The 23,492-nt window shown below is 38.0% G+C and overlaps 1 long non-coding RNA gene across 1 annotated transcript; it reads right to left on the bottom strand.

Annotated features, from left to right (window-relative positions):
* Positions 1-21,227: 21,227 nt before the first annotated feature.
* LOC122014236 lies at positions 21,228-22,760 on the bottom strand. The gene is made up of 2 exons (XR_006120612.1): positions 22,700-22,760; positions 21,228-21,426 (listed from the first exon to the last, which is right to left on the bottom strand). It is a non-coding gene; the product is annotated as an uncharacterized LOC122014236 (long non-coding RNA).
* Positions 22,761-23,492: the final 732 nt, after the last annotated feature.

Genomic DNA, 23,492 nt, shown 5'->3' with positions numbered 1-23,492 from the left:
AAGCTAGGTGAAAGTCCTGGTGAGTGAAGTCAAATAGATAAAAAGTCCTAGTGAGTAAAGCTAGGCAAATGGAAAGACCTGGCGAGTGAAGCCAGGCACGTGGAGATCCAGGTGGATCAAGGTTGACCGGACACCTGATGTTGGGATGCCCAAGTAGGTTAAACGATTAACCGGATACTTGGCACGAGGAAATCCAGATGAGGAAATCCAGATGAGTCAAGGGTGACCGGACATCTGGTGGAAGTCCAAGTGGGTCATGAAGGACAGGACACTTCACACGAGAAGGTATGTTCAAGTGGGTCAAGGTTGACTGGACACTTGACATGAAGCGAAAAGTCCAAGTGGCTCAAAGGATTGATCGGGCACTTGGTGAAAAAGTCCCAGTAGATCAAGGTTGACCATATGCTAGGCACGAGGAGTTCCAGCAGGTCACAGTTGACCGGATGTTGGATTTGGGGACCTTAGACTTGGTTTTAGCAAGTTAAAGGGAAGTCAATCGATCAACCGATCGATTGAACTGTGGTTTAATCGATCGGTCGATCGATTGAAGATGTGTTGCGAGTGAAGGCTAGCCCAATCGATCGAGCGATTGATTGGGAAGCAAAATCGTGACCACAGAAGCTTCCCCAATCGATCAGCGGATCAATTGGGCACCGCTAATCGATCGGTCGATCGATTGGGGGGCTGAAAATCGTACGAATCACGATAAGCATTGAATCGATCAGTCAATTGATTTAGGTTTCTCCAGCGGAGCATAGAGGCACTCTGAGTCGATCAGCCGATCGATTCAAGCCTCCCCAATCTATTGATCAATCGATTGAGATGTGACCGTTGCGTATGTTAAAGTCGTGGCGAGCGATTTCTTCGACAGTTCTTCGTGAGCTTCTTCTCGATCTTCATGCGAGCTTCTCTACAAATCTCCACCAGTTCTTGAAGCTTCTTGGAGCAAAGTGTTGCTGCACTTCTAAGGTCAAGATGTGTTCCACAAGGAGAAGAAGAGAGCTAGGGTTTTCATTTGTGTAAATCTTATAAGAGATTCTGTGTATTTACTTCTTCTTCTTTTCTTGTTGTATTAAGAGTGTGTATAAGGCTTCTCCGCTTTTGGTAGTTACCGTAAATGAGTATTTTCATAGTGGATGAGTGTGTCGTGTGTGGATCCTTGGACTAGTCACCTCTTCTTGAGGTGGATACCAAGTAAATCCTTCGTGTTAGCGTTGTGAGTCTTGTTTCGAGTCTTTCCGCTGCATATCAACAACAACGAAGCAAGCCAACAAAGCGTGATGAGCTATTCACCCCCCCCCCTCTAGCTACAAATTGACCCTAACAGTTCCTCCATCCCGAATTGTAGGTATTAGAGTAGGGGTTGTTCGACCTTGTATTGAAGTTGTTGATTGCATCCACATGCTCCATTTAATTTCCTTTCATGGATGCTAACATTGAACAATTCTCCCCCACATGTCTGGAATTTCCACAAACTTCACAATAGGCAACAATAGCATTAGTAGGGTTGATACTCAATGTGTTTAGGCACTTGCTCATTGCTTCCAATTTCACCGCCATAAAGTCCACTTGGTTCACTGAATGTATTCCTAGGGCTTGCACTGGGGTACTCCTCTCATAGGTCCATTGACGATGATTGAATGTAACGCTCTCAATAATCTCCTCATCTTCTTCAAGTGTTTTGTTCATTATGACTCCTCTAGCAGCTATGTTTTAGGATACTTTAGCAGTGTATGAAATCCCATTATAGAATATATGAATAATTAGCCATCTCTTAAGCCCATGATGTGGGCATTGCTGCAGTAAGCTTTTGTATCTATTCCAAGACTCAAATGATACTCCTTATCCTTTTGCATAAAATTTATAATAAGGTGTCTCATGTGAACCATCTTGCTCGAGGGGTAATATTTGCTGAGGAATCGTAGTTCACATTGATCCCATGTTGATATGCTTTCCTAGGGAAGTGATGATAGCCACAACTTGGCTTTATCCCTCAATGAGAATAGGAACAACATAAGCCGTATAGAATCAATGGAAGCCCCATTTTACTTCAGGGTATCACATATTTCTAAAAAAATCCAAGTATAGATTCATGTCTTCTATCAGTGCTCCACTAAATTGGCACTATTGTACCATATGAATCAGAGCAGGCTTGAGCTCAAAATTATTTGCCTCTATTGTATGCCAAGCAATGCTTAATTTGAATCCTCTTACCTTGGTGATGCATAATCACCAAGTGGCGTATTGTTGTTTGTCATGAGTAGGCTAGGGATATTCTCATTCTGATTATGTCCCATTGCTTAATATTCTCTCAATTTTTGATGATATGTATGATCAATTTCTAGATTAAAGGGCAATAATTCTCCTTCCCTTGTGATTCTACGTATATACTAGAGTGATTCCTGAAAAGGAAAAAGAACAACAAAGTGAAGATAGACGTAAACAAATACAAAAACTGAAAACTATGTAAAGAAGCAGTGTAATCCATCCAATCTGGATTTCAGCTAATATCAATTAAAACTAGTCCCGGACAGTAACGCCAAAAACTTGATGTGTGTAAACTGTAAGTGAGTGGTTGTGTCGTCAAGTAATAAAAGATTGAATCCACAAAGACTGATGATCAAGTATTAGTCTACTATCCAAATTTGATAGTCTAGACTAATCGTGGGTGAAAAGTATCAAAAACTATAAATGGAGAAGAGAAGAGAGTGAAAGGGAGAGAATGCTAGGTCAAGATGGTAGTAGAAAGGCAAAAGAAAAGCAATAGAAGGCAGTTAGCGAAAACAATTCTAGGATTTTGATTTCACCACATTGTTAATAGACACTTAACCTTTGCTTGAATTCCTATTCTCAATGGTGATTCGTGTAGGTAGACAAACCTTTGTACCTGATGTAAACTTTTTGAACTACCTTGACATATCAATTCCAATTGTCGCCTACTTTCAGAATGGCCAAAATTAGAGATCGCTTCCTAAGGGGATCCTATCACAAGATCTCACAACTCCTAAATGACCACTTTCCTACTATGTGATGATGAATTATGATTGATCTATTAAACTTTATGTCGGCTTAGGGTTCCTCATGGCATACTGATCTACTCTAGTAGTTGACTTTCTGTGTCTTAGTTATCTACAGGTCAAAGAATTGGATTATCATCTTAGTTCATCCCCGAATCCTTATGGGATACTAATCTCATGCTTTTGGCATCGAGATCATATTTACATAGTAGATCCAGACCACTAATTAATACATTATATAAATAGACTAATCAAACATGTATAGATCATTCAAAATAGTACTTATATCATAAAGAGCTAATCCCTAATCCTATAATCATGAGTTTACCCAATAGAGATGGGGTAATATCCACAAAACATGTTTAAATCAATTACAAATCGAATCAAGTCCAGAAATTCAGAGAAAGAAGAAAAAAAACTTATGCTCGATGTGATGAATCCTCCTCCAACCTGCTCTCGATCTTCCCTCCTCATGCAAATGGCATTGGATTAGTTATTGCCTCCTGAAGCTTCCTTAGGGCCCTTGTACTCCCCCAGGTTGAGATCCCCAATCAAAGAGGCATGATTGACTTATATAAGCCAAGGAGTGATCGCCCGACACGGGCCGTGCTAGGTGGCACGGGCATCTGTGTTGGGCACGGTGACTTCAGACCCATGGCAGGACTACCGAATGAAGCACGACCCATGCTGATGGGCACGGACACTAATGTACATAAATTATATACACTTTTATGCATGTTTAGACGCACATCTACTTGTATTTCATTGGCATAATCTATGTTTATTGCACCTTATTTCTTTATAATGTCATGCATCCATTATATTTTGTTCAGAGATCTACTCTTTGCTTGTTTTGATTGACAGGACGCTATTTGGAGCGAAAATGGAGCTAAAACGCACATACGAGCAATGGGTCGTGTAGGCCACATGGTCGTGTGGCCATTAGCTTTTTTTGGCCGTGCCAAATGGCACGGTCGTGCTCCACCACAGCAGGAAATCAAGCCACGGCCATGTATACCACACGGTCATGCCAACATCCCGTGGCCAAGCAACACACGGCCGTGCCAACTTTCCAGAGGCAAGGAAGGCCACGACCGTGTGAATCCACATGGCCGTGTGACTTTGGCAGAGAAGAGGAAGGTCACGGCCGTGTGAATCAACCAGAGAAGAAGCCATGTGAGCCCATGAGGATCCCACACGACCGTGTGACGAAGAACATGGGTCGTGCCATGCCAAAACATAGGTGTGCTGAATTCTGGGCAGATTGCAGACCGTTCATAAAACGGCCATAACTTTGTGCTCCGTTGGACTTTCGGGATGTTATTTATATAGAAACATATCTGAATTCAAGATCTACAACTTTTCTTCAGATCCAACAGAGAGAGAGACTTGTCTTCCCATGTTAAATGGCACGGTCGTGCCTCCCAACTGCGAGTTCAACTGGACCTCCGCCCAGTCTGCAGACCAAACTTTGAACCATCATAACTTTCGGCTCGGTTGGATCCAGGGCTCGATCCAAGTATCAGATTGAAGATAATTTCAAGAGATACAACTTTGGTTCAGGGTGAATCACAAGAAAATCTGGTTTAATGGGTGATAAACCCGGTTTACCGGACCCCTATTTTCCTAGTTTTCCTGGGCAGTTTGGAGGAGGCATATAAGAGTCAAGATCTCCATTCTTTGACTCATCTTGGATCTGGGACTTCGTCCCTCTCCTTGAGAGAAGGATTCTCCCCTTAGGGGGAAACCCTAGAGCTTCATTCTCCTCCATCCCTTGGTGATCCATCCATCTTCGGAGCGATGAGGCATCCCCAAGACATCGGAATCATCGGTAAGCATCTCTTCTTCCCCTTCTTCTCAAATCTAGGGTTGTAAGTATGTTTTTCAATATGTTTTGGGGTTGTTCTTCCTTAGCAATGGAGTAGATCTCTAGATCTAGCATATAGGAAGTATTTGTAATGTGATGGTGATGTAAAACTATGTAGATTTGCCATGTCTTCTATTCAATGACTTGTTGATGCCTTGTTCATATTTGATGTAATGTGTGTGTGAATATTGTTTATATCTTTTGCATGTTTTATCAAATAGTTGTGTAGAGTTGTTAATCCCGTAGGGGGGATACCCTAGATCGATTATCCGAGGGACGTTCGTGACAGGAACATGTCCGTGTAAGGACGATTTAGGGTATCAACTTGAAAGGAGAAGCAAATCCCCACAAGGAAGTAGGGGATCGGGCATAATCACTATTTCTATTTCTATGTTATTGTGTGTTAGTGTATTTCTATGTTGATTATCCGAGGGGCGCACGTGACAGGCAAGCCCGTGTAAGGACAATATAGGAATCATTCCCATTTAGTAGCATAGGGCGTGGAGTAGGGGATCATGTCGGCTTATCCATTGCAAGGGAGAGTCGGTAATGAATCTAGCTTCCTACAAGAGCATGAACATAGAGGATAGGAACTAAGAAATTTATGTAACATCACCTAGCATTACAAGGAAATCGAAATCCTAGAATCTATTGCCTTTCATCCTCTAGCTCAACCTCTCTCGAGATCCATTCTCTCTCTTTTCTCTTCTCTTTCTCTACTTTCTTTTCTCACCAATCTTAGGTTTGTCTAGATAATTCACCATGTGAAGTTAACTAGTGCTTAATCAACAGTCCCTGTGGATACGATATCTTTTATTATTATTGACGATGTAATAGTACACTTGCGGTTCGTAACAAGTTTTTGGCGTCGTTGCCGGAGACTGTTTTCGATTAACATTAGTTGATTAGCATATGAGTTACTCTAGACATTTTTCTTTTCCTTTTTACATTTTCCTTCATGCTTTTCATTATGCATTTTATTTCTTGTCTTTAATTCTGCATTTTTAGTTTTTCTTGTAATTTTTTTTAGATATCTTGAGCACTAACATGGCAAGCAGGGCTTCAAGAGAATTTTTGACACCCATGAGCGCAAGATCTTCCATTGATGAATATTATGATTCATAAGATGATCAATTTGAGTTTCTTTGTGGAGTGTGTGGTAGCACATCTCATCCAGCTGCTATTTGCCATTTTTTCCAAAAGACTGCTATAACTCCAGAACTTCAGTGTTTGGTTCAACCTCAACATCAAGATACATATGAGCAAGTTCCTGATACTTATGGCTATAACTGGGGAGATTATCAAATTTAGAACCTTCAACCTCAGTTAATTCTAGAGCAGAGTGAGCAGTCATTTTCCCAGCAGTAGAACTCTGACCTACCTCAGCACTACAATCAAGATTGGATGGATTATCAAAATTTTGATTATAGAAGCGTGCAAGGTGTTGATCATTCTTTTCAAGCATCTCAGAGTCTCTCAGAGTTTCAGGATGATTTTTCATTGTATAGACCACATCATTCACAACCAGATGAGCCGACTGACTGGGAGGACTCCCAAGACTCAAATACTCCTACTCCTAGTTAGATGAAGACCACAACACAAGATTCTGAAGAGATAATGGTATAACGGGGGATCCTAGCTTTACAACTATTACTACAAATTTCTAATAAAGCTGTTGATTCTTCTATTGATGATATTGATGTTAGTGGACTCTTCACTACTTATGATGATGATGTGGTGGATAAAAGTATAGGGACATTGTCCCAAGGATCACCTCTTTTGGTCGCACAATTAATTGATACAATGGAATTAGTTGATGATAAATGTGTAGGGACTTATGCAATGGAAGCAAAGCCCCAAAAATCACCACTTTTAGAGGCACCACCACTCGAACCAGAGCTAGAACCACTACAAAATTCTGAAGAGGTCACATCCACTTGTTTAGAACTTTTAGGTACTTCTCTGCACTACAAGGTTAGTATTCTTAGTGATTTTTTAGAAAATTTCATAGAGGTACCTATAATTGACTTTGTTGGATGTGATTCAGTTTTTATTAATTATTCATCTTATCTTGATATGGTTCTAGTTCTATACTATATAACATGCTTGTGGGAGGTTTGTTTTTCTTTTTGGTGTGTAGGTTTTCAAGAGGCCAATAATTGGAAGCTCATATTGAACCGTCTTCGACCACCTGAAAGAACTTTAAAGAAGATGAAGATGGAGAGGGCAATACTTCACTTTTTAACTCCAATATTGAAAGCTCCCTCCATAATAAGAACCCTTGGTAAGAATGTTCTAAAATATTTTACCCCTCCAAGAGCGAGATTTAGATGAATCTTATGAGGTGGTCGAGCTAATGATCTTAAACAAGCGCTTCTTGGGAGGCAACCCAAGTTCATTTTCCTTATTTTCATTCATATCTTTAGTTCTTTCTTATTTTCATTTCTTTCTTCATAATAACTCATACCCTCTACTTAATTTTTCTTGTCTATTATTGTTTTATAGATTCCAAAATTATGGAGGAATGTGAGCATTGGCTAGAGGAGTATTTTCAAGAACATGAATGTAAACCATTTGGAGCTCATCACTTGGTAACTTCTCTAAACTCCATAAAACCTCCTCCATATATCATTTTTAGTTTTCATTGGGGCAATGAAAAGTTTAAGTCTGGGGGGATGCATTAGATGCATTTGATTTAGTTTTCTCATTTCTTTTTGCCTAATAAAATTTGCTAGTTGCATCATTAATCACATCACGATTATTTGTCCTTATTGCAAAATACTAGCACGTCTATTCTAGATTTTATGTGGTTTATGAGTTACCTATGGTGCTAGTATGTTTAGTGATCCATCTTTTTCTATCTTTGATAGCATGAAGTGAGCAATGTTTTTACTATAAGAGTTTAAGTATTGGCCTCGTTGTAGGATCTCTATACACTGCCTATTTTTGATGGTTTATAACTCTAAAATAGTCATGATTCATAGAATTGGACTAGTACTTGTGCTTCTATGGTGACCTCTCAACTACATTTTGGTTACTGGATAAACTCAGATCATGTAAGCTCATTTGGAAAAATCAATCCCAAGAAAAAAAAATGAAAGTTTGTTCAAGTTTGATACTTTGAAAACATTCAAAGAAAAAAAATCAGGGATAAAAAAATAGTTATCGTGAGTGGAAACTAGTAATTCACCCCTTTGAGACCGAGTTAGGTTACTGGGGAAATGAATGTTATGTTTCTCTTGATATTGAGTATTCCTTTGAGACCTTGTGTAGACGATGCATAGCATTTTTTAGGGGAACGAACCTTGCGTGTGGCGGGTAAGTGCCTATCGCCGGAAGTATAAGGAACACAATTTTATGACGACTTGACTAGACTTAGGGATTGAAACTTGATAAACATAGGTCACTTTCGCACTGAGCATGAAGGACTACTATTTAGGTCATACTCAAACTACTTTTGTATCTTGCTCACCAATGAAATCATTTGATAGGATTAGATTGACTTACCAGAGATTATGATGCACTATTTAACTACATGAATCTATATTGTGGGTTTTGCTTGAGGACAAGCAAAGGTTTAAGTCTGGGGGTGTGATGTGCGTAGATTATATACACTTTTATGCATGTTTGGACGCACATCTACTTGTATTTCATTGGCATAATCTATGTTTATTGCACCCTATTTCGTTATAATGTCATGCTTCCATTATATTTTGTTCAGAGATCTACTCTTTGCTTGTTTCGATTGACAGGACGCTATTTGGAGCAAAAATGGAGTTAAAACGCACATAGGAGCAATGGGTCGTGTAGGCCACACGACCATGTGGTCATTAGCTTATTTTAGTCGTGCCAAATGGCACGGTCGTGCTCCACCACAGAAGCAAATCAAGCCACGGCCGTGTATGCCACACGGCCGTGCCAACATACCGTGGCCAAGCAACACACGGTCGTGCCAACTTTCCAGAGGCAAGGAAGGCCACGGCCGTGTGAATCCACACGGCTGTGTGACTTTGGCAGAGAAGAGGAAGGCCACGACCGTGTGAGCCACATGGCCATGTGACTCAACCAGAGAAGAAGCCTTGTGAGCCCGTGAGGATCCCACACAGCCGTGTGATGAAGAAAACGGGTTGTGCCATGCCAAAACAGAGGTGTACTGAATTCTGGGCAGATTGCAGACTATTCGTAAAACGGTCATAACTTTGTGCTCCATTGGAGTTTCGGGATGTTATTTATACAAAAACGTAGCTGACTTCAAGATCTACAACTTTTCTTCAGGTCCAACAGAGAGAGAGACTTGTCTTCCCGTGATAAATGTCACGGCCGTGCCTCCCAACTGCGGGTTCAACTGGACATCCGCCCAGACTGCAGACCAAACTTTGAACCGTCATAACCTTTGGGTCGGTTGGATCCAAGGCTCTATCAAAGTATAATATTGTAGATAATTTCAAGATCTACAACTTTGGTTCAGGGTGAATCACGAGAAAACCTAGTTTAATAGGTGAAAAACCCGGTTTACCGGACCCCTATTTTCCTGGTTTTCCTGGGCAGTTTGGAGGAGGTATATAAGAGTCAAGATCTCCATTCTTTGACTCATCTTGGATCTGGGACTTCGTCCATCTCCTTTAGGGAAGGGTTCTCCCCTTAAGGGGAAATCCTAGAGCTTCATTCTCCTCCATCCCTTGGTGATCCATCCATCTGCGGAGCAAGGAGGCATCCCCAAGACATCAGAATCATCGGCAAGCATCTCTTCTTCCCCTTCTTCTCAAATCTAGGATTGTAAGTATGATTTTCTATATGTTTTGGGGTTGTTCTTCCTTATCAATGGAGTAGATCTCTAGATCAAGGATATAGGAAGTATTTGTGATGCGATGATGATGTAAAACTATATAGATTTGTCATGTCTTCTATTCAATGACTTGTTGATGTCTTGTTCATGTTTGATGTAATGTGTGTGTGAATCTTGTTTATATCTTTTGCATGTTTTATCAAATGGTTGTGTAGAGTTGTTAATCTCGTAGGAGGGATATCCTAGATCGATTATCCGAGGGACGTTCGTGATAGGAACATGCCCGTGTAAGGACGATTTAGGGTATCACCTTGAAAGGAAAAGCAAATCTCCACAAGGAAGTAGGGGATCGGGCATAATCACTATTTCTATTTCTATGTTATTGTGTGTTAGTGTGTTTCTATGTTGATTATCCGAGGGATGCAAGTGACAGGTAAGCCCGTGTAAGGACAACATAGGAATCATTCCCATTTAGTAGCATAGGACATGGAGTAGAGGATCATGCCGGCTTATCCATTGCAAGGGAGAGTCGGTAATGAATCTAGCTTCCTAAAAGAGCATGAACATAGAGGATAGGAACTAAGAAATCTATGTAACATCACCTAACATTACAAGAAAACCGAAATCCTAGAATCTATCGCCTTCCATCCTCTAGCTCAACCCCTCTCGAGATCCATTCTCTCTCTTTTCTCTTCTCTTTCTCTACTTTCTTTTCTCACCAATCTTAGGTTTGTCTAGATAATTCGCCGTATGAAGTTAACTAGTATTTAATCAACAGTTCCTGTGGATACGATATCTTTTATTATTACTGACGACGTAACCGTACACTTGCGGTTCATAACAGACACCCATGTTAGGAGTTTCCAAACTTGATCTTCAACTTCCTTTTTCTCTCCTTTTCATGGCCTATCACAAAAAATACACAAGAACAGCATTCCAAAATAGGAAAATATTTAAATGAAGCATAAAGATATAATATCATGAAATATATACATGAAAATTAGGTCAAAATGTGTGTCAAATTTTATAAAAAACCTATATAAAATATGCACATCAAGCATCTATGACTTATCCATTCACGTTATAGTAGCTACGATTCAGTGGCTTCTACAACACAGGTTTGACATTGTAGCAGCTACAAAACTGTAACTACTATAATATTGTCTTGACTTGTTTAATCACGTTGTAGTAGCTACGATTTTGTAGTTGCTATTAGATTTTGAGGAATGTCCTAAGGCAATCGCCTTATGATTTTACTATTTATTTGATAAATATAAATTCATTATTTGAGTGCATATTAAATATTTGAATAGTCTTAAACTCATTTACTGAATGTCCGTAATATAATTCATATCATGAGATAATTTGTAATTGGATCACAACTTGTAATTATCTCTACATATGGAATTATAAACGTGTTGAAATTTCCCTAGTCGTCGAATTGGTGCATTCGGACATCATCAATTCTATAAGACTAACACGAATTATATTCCTTAGTTCAGCTAAGCAGCTATTTCTCACTAGCTGGAGATATTGGGATGTCAAGAGTTAAACGTGGATGCTAGTTATGGTAACTAGTTCATTAGAGTGACTTACTATAAGACTTTACATGATTCTCTACATATATAGATATGTCTGTGAAGTTCTTTCTACAGCTCGAGTACAAGTTTCCTTCAACTTGAGATATACAACTCATCTTAGTTATAGAGATTTATACTTTGATATCTTAAGCAAACATCTCTTAGAGGTGTGGACCTGAGATGATTAGGTATAAGTCGAACTATCCGAAAGTGTTTGCATAGCCCACAGAAGTTTTACCGCTCCTTGCAAGGAGACATATACCTTATGGCCACTCGTTATAATTATTACTAAAAGTCTTTGACCAAAGTATCACATGTTAAAAGTATGAGACTCTTGTACACATGTACGAGTAATTTGAATCCACGGAACAAGAAAGTATTACTTGGACTAGGTATGACGTAAACCTAGTGGGGTCAGACATATAGATCATGTCTTGAACCAAGTGGGTATAAGATGAGTGAAAGGAACGAGACATGACTCACTATAGCTATTGAAGGGTTCAGAATTAGTTCTAAGATCAACTATGATTTTTTGGTTAATTGGGGATCATGATGTACTCCTAGGTGTCACTCATGATCATTCCATAATTAAATAGTTAATTGTGGATGACCAAGATAAATCGGGAACCTATTGGGTCACACGCACTATGAGTCTCTAAAGACGTAAAACAAGTTAGAGGATAGGATTCTTAGATCAAGAGATAAATGTTTGGTTGGACCATACATAAGACAAATATAGAAATATTTGTCGGAACGGAAGCATGGATGAGCCACATCTCTTATGAAAGAGTTGGACCTATTTGGTTTAGTCATAGACCTATTTGGTTTAGACATAACTAACTTGATTCAGTTGTGAACCAAACTAAGGGGTTAATGGGTTAATTTTTAGTTAAGGTATAATGGATTAGATTTGGACTTTCTAATCCAACTCATTAAAGAGGACTATATATTGATATTGTTAAGAGAGAATTAACATATAATTTATTATTAGCTTGATTAGGTTTTGGAAATCAAAAGTCAATACCTCTCTCTCCCTCTCCCTCTCTCTTGCCACAACCCACAACAAGAGGATCTCCTCTTGTTGTCGTGGGCCACCCAAATGAAGAAGATCTTCCTTTTGCTTCTTCTTCCTCTTCTTGATCCTTCTCTTTCGCTCGTGGCTAGTACCTTCTGAAGGTAAAGCTTGTTCTCTTAGAGTTGTCTTGAAGAGCTCAACGTGGATATGAATAGAGATGAGGTTTGATAACATTGCAAAAGGTTGATGACCTTCTCGTTACATGTCATTCGTAAGGTATACCTAGAATAATTGTTATTCAATTTCATTTTTTATTTTATGATCTTGTCTATGCGATTGTATTTTACATGCATATGGTATATGTATGTAATAAATTAGTTTATTTATCATTAAGTATTCCACTGTGTATGTTTACGAAATATATTTTTAGTACATACCACATCGGGCATATCTCAATAGTGGTATCAGAGCCTAATCGTGCTTCGACATGATCATAAAATTATTTTATGGTTCATAATTAGTGTTGTAAATAAATTTTGGAATTTTTCTAGAATTATTAAGAATTTTTTATTTTTGGAAGTTTCCTAAATTATTAGAAAATTTCACTTTCAAAAAGTTTCTGAAATAATTTTAGAAAATTAAATTTAGAAATATTTTGTTAATTTATAAATTCTCATTTATAGAATTTTCTAAAATTTTAAGAAATAGTCTATTTTTAAAAAAAAATCTTAATTTGTTAGGTAATACCAAATTTGGAAATATTTTAAAAATTTTTAAAAATCCAAATTTGAAATATTCTGAATTAAATTATAGAAATTATTTTTTCTGGAATTTTTAGATTTATTAAAATATTCTATTTTTGGAAAATTTCCTAAATTGTTAGGAAATATTAAATTTGGAAAGATTTGGAAAATAATAAAAAATTTAGATTTGAATTATTTTGTAAAAAATTTATTAAATATTAATTATTTATTTCTTAAATTGTTAAATATTCTTAATTAATAGAAAGAATTTAGATGAGATATCGTAATTAATTTTGAAAATTAGTTTCTTAATTTGATTAGATAAATCTTGACTTATTAAAATTAGATTTATAACATATTTTTATTTTCAAAATAGAATTATAATATATTAAATTTATGTCATGTTCATGTCATATTGTATGTCATGTAGATGCATTAATTATAACATGATTAGATTTTGTCATGTGTGTGATGTGATTAATTCTTACCGTATGTGTGATGTGTCATGCTATCTCATGCGTGTGATGTATCATGTCATCATCTATGTCGTGCATGCTGTGTCATGTCATCATTTATGTCATGTATATAATGTCATGTAGATAGAATATTTGCATGATGTAGATGAAACCAAATCTCTTACACAATATTAAAACCTACACCTTCCGTTAATATGGTAAGAACCAGAATTTAAGTTCTCATTTGAGTTATCGGACAAAGTCAAGTTCAACTTAAAATTAAATATGTTCAAACTATGAAGATGCAATCTCATGATTAACGGGTTAGTTATAAAATTGAAGCGTTGATTTATTATGTCAAAGTCATGATCAATGTGGATAGAGGAGAAGTTGGGTGATATACATTTGATGTATACTTGTTAATGTGTTAACAAGGCAATGTTTATGCAAAAATTAATTAGTTGCTACCATAATATGATAGTTACATATAAGCAATATGCAATCAGTAAACTTGTTACCTACCGCTATAACTAAGAATGGCTTGTTGGCCAAAGCCAAGGTTGTTCTTATCTATGGTGGATATCAACCCATTTGAAGAAAATCTACCATCTCCTGAATTCAAAATAAGGGTATTTGAATTTGATAAAAAAAAAAAAAAAAAAAAAAAGTGGGCTTTTATTACATGTAAATTGTTTACATAAATAAAATAATATTTCTAATACATTCTCATTTTTTATTTTTAAGGTAATCATTTAATTATGACTTCTATTAATCTGCTTTCAATTTTGGACTCGAACAAACTGACTAGGCCAAACTTCTTGGACTGGTTTCAATGTTTGAGAATTATTCTAAAAGTTGAGAAGCTAGGTTATGTCCTTAATGAGCCTCTTCTCACAAGTCTTGATGTCAATACAACTACAGACCAATTGTTGGCCCATCAGAAACATAAAGATGATTCTGTACTTGCAAGTTGCATCATGTTAATCGCTATGACTCCTGAACAATAGATACAGCATGAGCATTGGATGCTTATGATATTATCTATCATCTTCATGAGCTATTTGATAAGCAATCTAGAACCAAAAGGTCTAAGGTCTCCAAGCTTCTCTTTTGCTCAAAGATGCAAGAGGGTTCGTTTGCAATATAATTTGTACTAAAAATGAATGGCTACATATAGCATTTAGAATCACTTGATTTTTCTATGGATCATGAGTTAAATATTGACTTAATTCTACATAGTTTTTCAAAAAATCATTCACAATTTGTGATGAACTATCGGATGAACAATTTAGAATCAACCATCCTCGAGATGATTAATATGCTCAAAACTGTGAAGCCTTATGTTAAAGGTGAACAGAAAACTGTGATGTTAGTAGACTCCTCCAAGAAAGGTTTTAAGAGGAAGCTAAAACATCAAGATAAAGGAAAGAGCAAAAAGGTCAAGATAGTAGAACCAACACAAAAGGGGGCATGCCATAATTATGGCAAGATGGGACACTGGCGAAGAAACTGCAAGATATATCTTGAGTCCATGATGAAGAATAAGGCATCTGATGCCCCATCCTCTTTAGGTATTTTTGTTATTGATTGCCATGTTATTTCCTCAAACACTTGGATATTAGATACTGGGTGTGGCTCATATATATGTAATGACATATAGGGTTAAGGAATAGTAGAAGACTCATCAAGAGAGAATCAAGTCTGCGAGTTGGGAATGGAGCAAAGATTACTGCAGTCGCTATCAGAACATACTTGTTAAAGCTTCCTAGTAGACTTGTCTTAGAACTAGATAAATGTTATTTTGTTCCTATATTAATAAAGAATATTATTTCTATTTCTTACTTAAATAGAAAAAGTTTCCATTGAACTTTTAGTAACAATTATTGCTTTATAACTCTGAATGATGTTCTTTATGACACTAGAACTTTATATAATGACATCTATGCATTAGATATATCTGGTGACATATTCAATATCAAAATGAGTAATAAATGCGCTCGAATAGATAACTAATTAATCTCTTACTCATAGCATTATCACCTTAGCCATATAAGCAAGAAATGCATATCCGAATTGTAAAAGATTGCAGTTCTCGAATCATTTGAATTAGATACATTTAATACATATGATTCATGTTTAAAAGGCAAAATGACAAAATTGCCTTTTTTTGGAAAGGGTGAACGAGTTGATGAGTTACTTAGGCTCATACATACTGATGTATGCGGGCCAATGTCAACTCATGTATTAGGAGGTTATAGCTACTTTATTACTTTCATTGTTGATCACTTTCACTATAGGTATGTGTATCTAATAAAACACGAGTCTAAAGCCTTTGAAAAGTTTAGAAAATTTAGAAATGAAGTAGAGAAATAACTTGGTAAAAATATTAAGATACTTTAATCTGATCAAGTTAGTGAGTATTTAAGCCAAGAGTCTCAAGATTATCTAAGGGATAATGATATATTATCTCAATGGACTCTGTCTTATATGACACAACATAATGGTATATTAGAAAGGTGTAACCAAACTCTATTGGACATGGTTAGGTTAATGATAGATCATGTAAATTTTTTCAAAACCTTTTGGGGTTATGCACTCATGACAGATATTTACTTGCTAAACAGAGCCCCGACGAAGGTAATTTCAACTACTTCATATGAGGTATGGGCTAGTAGGAAACCCCTCATATTTTATTTGAAAATATGGGGGGTCCTGCTTATGTGAAGAGGACTGTATCAAACAAGTTGAACGTTAAGTCTAATAAATATTTATTTATTGGATATCCTAAGAAAACTAAGGGTTACCAATTCTATCACCCCTTGGAACAAAAGGTGTTTGTTTCAAGGCATTCTGCATTCCTAGAGAAAGTGGTTCTTTTGCAGAAAGCAAGTGGGAGTATAGTTGAACTTGATAAAGTTCCAGAGACTCCAATAGACACTAATGAGATACCTAGTCAAGAACCACAACTGATTATGATACAACCTCCTCATAGATCAGATAGGACACGCAATATTTCCAAGAGATATGGATCTCTTGTAAGAGAATTGAATGACGTATTACTCATTGAGGATGAGAAATCTATTGATTATTAAGAAGCTCTGAATAGTTCAGAGAAGGATAAGTTACAGCCATGAAGTCAAAAATAGATTCCATGTACAAAAATTAAGTTTGGAATTTGGTGGACCCACCTGAAGGCATAAAGCCTATAGGGTGTAAGTGGATTTTCAAGAAGAAAACTGACATAGATAGTAATGTAATTACCTACAAGGCAAGGTTGGTAGCGAAAGGCTATCGTCAAAGGCAAGACATTGACTATGACGAAACCTTCCCACCTATAACCATGCTTAAATTCATTCAGATACTCCTGACCATATCAGCTCATCATGATTATAAGATATGGAAAATGGATGTGAAAATAACTTTCCTTAATGGAAACATACTTGAGGATGTGTATATGATATAGCATGAAGGTTTCACATCTGTTAACAAGATAAAGTATGCAAGTTTCAATGGTCTATTTATGGACTAAAGCAAGTATCTAGGAGTTGGAATATCCATTTTGATGAGGCGATCAAAGTAAAACCATTGCTCACTTCATGATAACATAGATAGGAAAAGATAGATCACTAAACATACTAGCACCATAAGTAACCAATAGGCCATATGAAATCTAGAATAAGCATGCTAGTATTGTGTATTAAGGAACAAACAATCATGACATGATATCTGATGCAACAATGAAAAAATTTATTATACTAAAAGAAATATGCAAAAACTAAATTACAATCTAACACATCCCCCCAGATTTAAACTTTTCATTATCCCAATGAAAACTAGAAATGAAATATGGAGGAGATTTTTGAAGTTAGAGAAGTTACCAAGTGATGAGCTCCAAATGGTTGAGGCATTCATGTGCTTTAAAATACTCCTCTGTCTGATATTCACATTCCTCCACAACTTTGAAACTTACAAAAATGAATATAGACAAGCAAATTAAGTAGAGGATATGAGTTATTATAAATAAATAAAAGGAACTAGAAAGAAACTAAAAACATAAATGAAGACATAAAAGAACTTGGGTTGCCTCCCAAGAAGCGCTTATTTTAGGTAATTAGCTCGACCACTTCATTAGGTTCATCTAAATCTCACTCTTGGAAGGGTAAGATATTTCAACACCATCATACCAAGGGCTCTTATTATGGAGGGAGCTTTTATCATAGGAGATATAAAGTGAAGTATCGTTCTCTCCATCTTCATCTTCTTGGAAGTTCTTTTAGGTTGTACAAGATAGTTCAAATTGAGCTTCCAATTATAGGCCCCATGCAAATCTACACACCCAAGAAAGAGCATACCTCCCATACAAGAAAAAGATAAGAAAGAACTATAAAAACATTAGGTTTAACAGAGCATGTATCAAAAGATAAGTCTCATCCAATAAAATCAATGACGGGTACCTCTATGAAATTTTATTAAAGATCACTAGTGATACTTACTTTGCATTGCTAAGAGGTACCTAAAAGTTCTAAACAAGTGTGTTGGTGCAATATCCCTAGGTCAAGGTTGACCTGGTTGACTAATATTGAGTTGGCTCAAGCTTAAGTCCTGATATTTGGGTTTCGATGTTTGACAATACATGGAGATTGTAGATGCAATCATCCGATTAGGGAGATTGTTGATACAATTCTCCTCTGGTCAAGGACTGACCAGTTAGATATGAAGAAGAGTCAAGTAGGTCAAAGGGTTGACCGGATACTTGACTGGGAAAGTCCTAACTGGAGGTTAGGTAAGGGGAAGTCCTGGTGAGTGAAGCCAAGCAGTCGAAAATTCTGGTGAAAGACCTAGTGAGTGAAGCTAGGCAGTTGGAAAATCTTGGTGAGTGAAGCCAGGTGAAAGACCTAGTGAGTGAAGCTAGACAGTTGGAAAATCCTGGTGAGTGAAGTCAGGTGAAAGACCTAGTGAGTGAATCTAGGTAGGTAAAAGTCCTGGTGAGTGAAGTCAGGCAAATGAAAAGTCCTAGTGAGTGAAGCTAGGCAGATGGAAAGACCTGGTGAGTGAAGCCAGGCACGTGGAGATCTAGGTGGGTCAAGGTTGACCGAACACCTGGTGTTAGGAATCCCAAATAGGTCAAAGGATTGATCGGATACTTGGCACAAGGAAATCTAGATGGGTCCAGGTTGACCAGACATCTGGTGGAAGTCCAAGTGAGTCATGGAGAACTGGACACTTGGCACGAGATGATAAGCCCAAGTAGATCAAGGTTAACCGGATACTTGGCACGAGGAGAAAAATCTAAGTGGGTCAAAGGATTGACCAAACACTTGGCGAAGAAGTTCCAGAGGGGTTCCGTTCTGGTCAAACTTGCTGGTCCGGGCGCCCGGAGGGGTTCCGGGCGCCCCGGGCTGGTCCGGGCGCCCCGAACTGTTCCCGGCGCCCCGGACTAGTAAAGTCAACCTATGTTGACTTTTTCATCTGGGACCACTACTCTGGTTCGGTTCGGCTCGGTCCGGGTCTTCTACTCCGGATCCGCTCGCTTGGGTGATCTCTGTTATCCAGAAAAGGGCTCACCCGAACCCAACTTCCAGTCTTCTCGAGCAGTCTTCCGCTCCGGCTTCTCGTCCCTCAGAATCGCTGCGTGTTTCCTTCTCGTTCACCAGCGTACTCATCCACAGTCTTCGTCCCTCGGTCGTGCCCCGTGCCAACCTTCTCGTTAGCTGCGTCTCTTGCTCCCCGAGCAATCTTCCGCTCCGGCTTTCGTCCGTCGGAACCACCGTACGCTTCCTTCTCGTCCACCGGGGTACTCTTCCGCAGCACCTCGTCCCTCGGACGCACCGTGTGTCGTCCTTCTCGCTAACTGCGTCTTCCGCTCGAGTACCTGTGCTCCTAAGCTCCTGCACACTTAGACACAAGGTTAAAAATACACAGGACCTAACTTAACTTGTTGATCACACCAAAACAACCTTGGGGTTCCAACAATCTCCCCTTTTTTGGTGTGAGCAACCCAAGTTAAGGTAGGGAAAAAATAGACTTAAAATAAACTTAACTAAATTTGCAATTTAGTGCAGAAACATAGAAAAAAGTTATTTTTAGTCTACCTCCCCTTAGACTTATACTTTTCCTTCTCCCCCTTTGATCACATAAAAAAATGGGGTTTTAAGAAGAAAATCTAAGAGTGAAAACTTAGAAAATTTTGAGATCCTTAAAAAAAAATAGTGCAATAATTTTCACATAAACAGTCTCAAAAAAAATTTATAAGTGAAATTATAAAAAGATTCGAACTTAGACAGTTTTGCACAAAAAAAATTTAAGCAGAAATTTTTAATTTCATAACAGCTTTTAACTTAGGCAAAAAAATATCTTCTGAAAATTTTTCTATGTATAAAAGAGAATTTTTCTAAGTTAAACCTTTAAAAGGAATTTTCTAATCCTAAAACTTTATGCAAGAAAATTTTTAAAAAATGAGAAAAAAAAAATTCTATGCATTTATTTTTTTTATTATTTTTAATTCTAAAGCTTTTATCAGAAAGTTTTAAATTTTCATTTTAATTTATCATAGCTTCTTAAATCACACTTTTTTATATTTAAAGCAACAATGATTAAATATGCAAAGATTTGTATCATGTTAATCTCTATTTCACAATAATATTTTGATAATATAAATTCTAACTTGATAAAGTTTTTCGACAATATTTTCAATTTGTAAAATTTGTTCGACAAAATATTTTGTAATTTGCAAAAATATTTTGACAACATAAATTTTAATTTGAACAAATTTGTTGATAATAGATTTTCTAATCTAAAAAACTCTTTCGATAATATCTCTAATTTACAAAATTTGTTCGAAAAAATATTTCATATTTTGTAAAATTTATTCGTCAAAAGATTTTCTAATTCGAAAAATTCTTTTGACGATTCAATTTTAAATTTGAAAAATTCTTTCGGCGACATTTTGATTGATTTAACTAATTGTTCAGAAGTTGGAATCCATACCTGACTTACCTTTTCGGCCATTAGTTCTCCCCCTGTCGAGTTGTTTTTTTCCGACGTTACTCCCCCTTTATTGATGCTCTCGATGTTTATTGAGGAAAAGCTGATTGCGTCTTCTGGTAGATGCTCGATGGTGAGAGATGTTTCGGCAATTTCCTTGATCTCTGACTCTTGTGTCGGTGACTCGATGTCTATTGAGGAGTTGGATTCGACTGTAGGTGGTTCTTCGTAAAGCTTCAAGAACCTTTTCCAAAGTTCTTTTGCGCTTTTGTATGTTCCGACTCTGTCGAGATCCTTAGCAGGTAACATGCTCAAAAGACTGGATTCAGTCTTACCGTTTGCCATGAATTTGTCCCGCTGCTCGTCAGTCCATTGATGCTCCTTAAGTTCTTCTCCTTCTTTGCTTTTGGGCATTACAAAACCATACTTCATTATTAATAACATATTGAAATAAGTTTTAAAGTAAACCTCCATTCGTCGCTTCCAGAATGTGAACTCCCCCTCGAATGTTGGTGGATAGATGTTAGCTCCGGCCATATCTTTTGTCACGCCCCGGGGGGAATCCCTGTCCGAGGAAATTTCGGCAGCATCTCCCTTGTACGGCGGACAATATAAAACATTACTACATACAAAATATACATCAGCCACACTCGGCTGGAATATATATATCATAGAAAATGGAAACAACACAACCATGCAGTTTAATATACTCAGCCTACTCGGCTGGACAAAGAAAAATAAAATGAGCACAGCGGAAAGAAAACGAAGAGAAAACCCACAAATTGCAAAGTCATCAAAATATCACAAATACCAAGTCCACACAACACGTATCAAACCATAGTTCTCACGACACCAAATCCAACGAATACGAAATGCAAGTAAAGAGAAACAGAACCAAAATCAATTTGCGAATATGGCGCGGGACCCAGGACTGGCAGCCGGCATCTCCCCAAGCATCCATGACTCATCTATCTGTTACCTGGCGAAAGAAAATCATTTTTACGGGGTGGTGAGTATTGGAACTCAGCGGGTAAGGAAAGAGATAGTGCATGAACATAATCAACCGATAAAGAATACCCAAAAGGAATACAGTCTCATAAGAGAATAGCAGATACCAAAAAAATAAAATAAAATAAAACCATGATAAAGGTTCATACCTGGAACGATATCCTAGGCTAGATATAGAAAGTCAGAAATGGTACTAATCTGCTACAGTACTGCTCATAACTACAGAGGTAATGGGTAAAGTATATAAACATTTCCAATTACTAAACCAAGGTTTAACCACCTACAATGTGAGCATATCTTAACCTAAGACAGCATATCAGCACAAGTGAACAACAGCACGAAGCAACGGCAACATAAATATACCACAGCAGCCTAAGTAAGCAATAACAACATAAGTAAACAGCAGCAGCCAAAGCAGGCACAATAACAGCGTATGCACGGATGGTCACCCCGCCCACCTCTCTGCACCATGACCCCTGTATGGTCGAGAGGCCGGATCAATGACAACTGTACCACCCAAAGGCCGCCACTCCCGCGAGTGACCGAATGGACAGGTGCTGACTAGCTAACTAGCTACACAACGAAGGTGGTCCCTGCTGCTCGCAACTCCAGCTACCACTACCCACGCGTGGCCGAGTGCGGCACGACAGCTCGAGTGGCCGAGGATGCGGCATGCATGCAATGACATGATGCGAACAATGCAACAGTCATCATATATATATATAAGTAGAAACAGGTATGCTACATGAAGCCAGCATGCTCAATATCGTACACAAACAAACAACAGTTAAAGCATACAAATATGATATCTAGTATCTGCTACGGATCATGGACAACAAAAGAGACTGTGTAGATATGGAAACGAATGTCACGCCCCCAGAGGAGACCGTACCGAAAAATTTCGACAGCATCTCCCCTGTACGGGTGACAATCTGAGGCATACATACATACAATATACATCAGCCACATACGGCTGGAATATATCTACACAACCACGCAGTTATATAAGCAGCCCACTCAGCTGAGACAGAAATAAACACAACCACGCAGTTATATAAATATATGAATCAGCCCACACGGCTATACTAAATCAATACAGCGGAAATCACAAACAACGATAACAAAACATAAAGTAACTAACTGCGAGCCGGCTCGGCTTGACACAATAATATCAAACCAAATACAAAAGAACTCAAATACATAAATAAGTACAAAACCCAAAATACAAATAGCGTAAGAAATACCAAAATCGTAAGGTCGTCCTCGAATGTGACGTGGAACTGGCGGACAGGATCTCCAGGCGACTCCATAAATCCTTTACCTGCTACCTGGGAAAAATATACGGTGGTGAGTATAAAGACTCAATGGGTAATAGGTGCATGAGTAAAGTAAAGAACTAGAGATGCAATACAGTCTCGTATGGAAATAGCAGATACTACGGTGATATCATAATAAGTGTCCATACCGAAACCATATCCTAGGCTAGTAAGGAAAGGTAGATGTGAAAGTCCCGCTACAAGATCGCTTCATAACTATACGGTATCACGGGAGGTATATACAGTCAGCGATAAGTAAGCGATTGTCTAAACTCATAACATGTATAAATCTCAACCTAAGTAAGCATAACAACATAAATAAACAACAAAGATAGATAAGTAATAACAAAGATAAGCAACCAAAGCAGATATAATAACAGTATGAACAGATGGTCACTCCCGCCCACCTCTCCGCACCACGACCTCTGTGGGCGAGAGGCCTGATCGATGACAAACTGTACCACCCAAAGGCCGCCACTACTCTCGGTGGCCGGACGTAGTGTGAATAGCTACGTCATGCAGGGTCCTCTGCGCGACTCCAAGAATCACTACCCACGAGTGTGCGGTGGGGCAAGACAGACACGCGGCACGCCCAAGCTACCACTACCCACGAGTGGCCGAGCGTGCGGCCCGGCAACGACCGTCTCAACCACAAGGGAGCCAAAGTCGTCGACGATGACGATACGATGCGAATAATGCAATAAATATCGTATATATATAA

This window comes from Zingiber officinale, chromosome 8B (assembly GCF_018446385.1).
Source record: "Zingiber officinale cultivar Zhangliang chromosome 8B, Zo_v1.1, whole genome shotgun sequence".
NCBI classification, from domain to species: Eukaryota; Viridiplantae; Streptophyta; class Magnoliopsida; order Zingiberales; family Zingiberaceae; genus Zingiber; species Zingiber officinale.
This window is presented reverse-complemented; position numbering and strand designations above follow the sequence as displayed.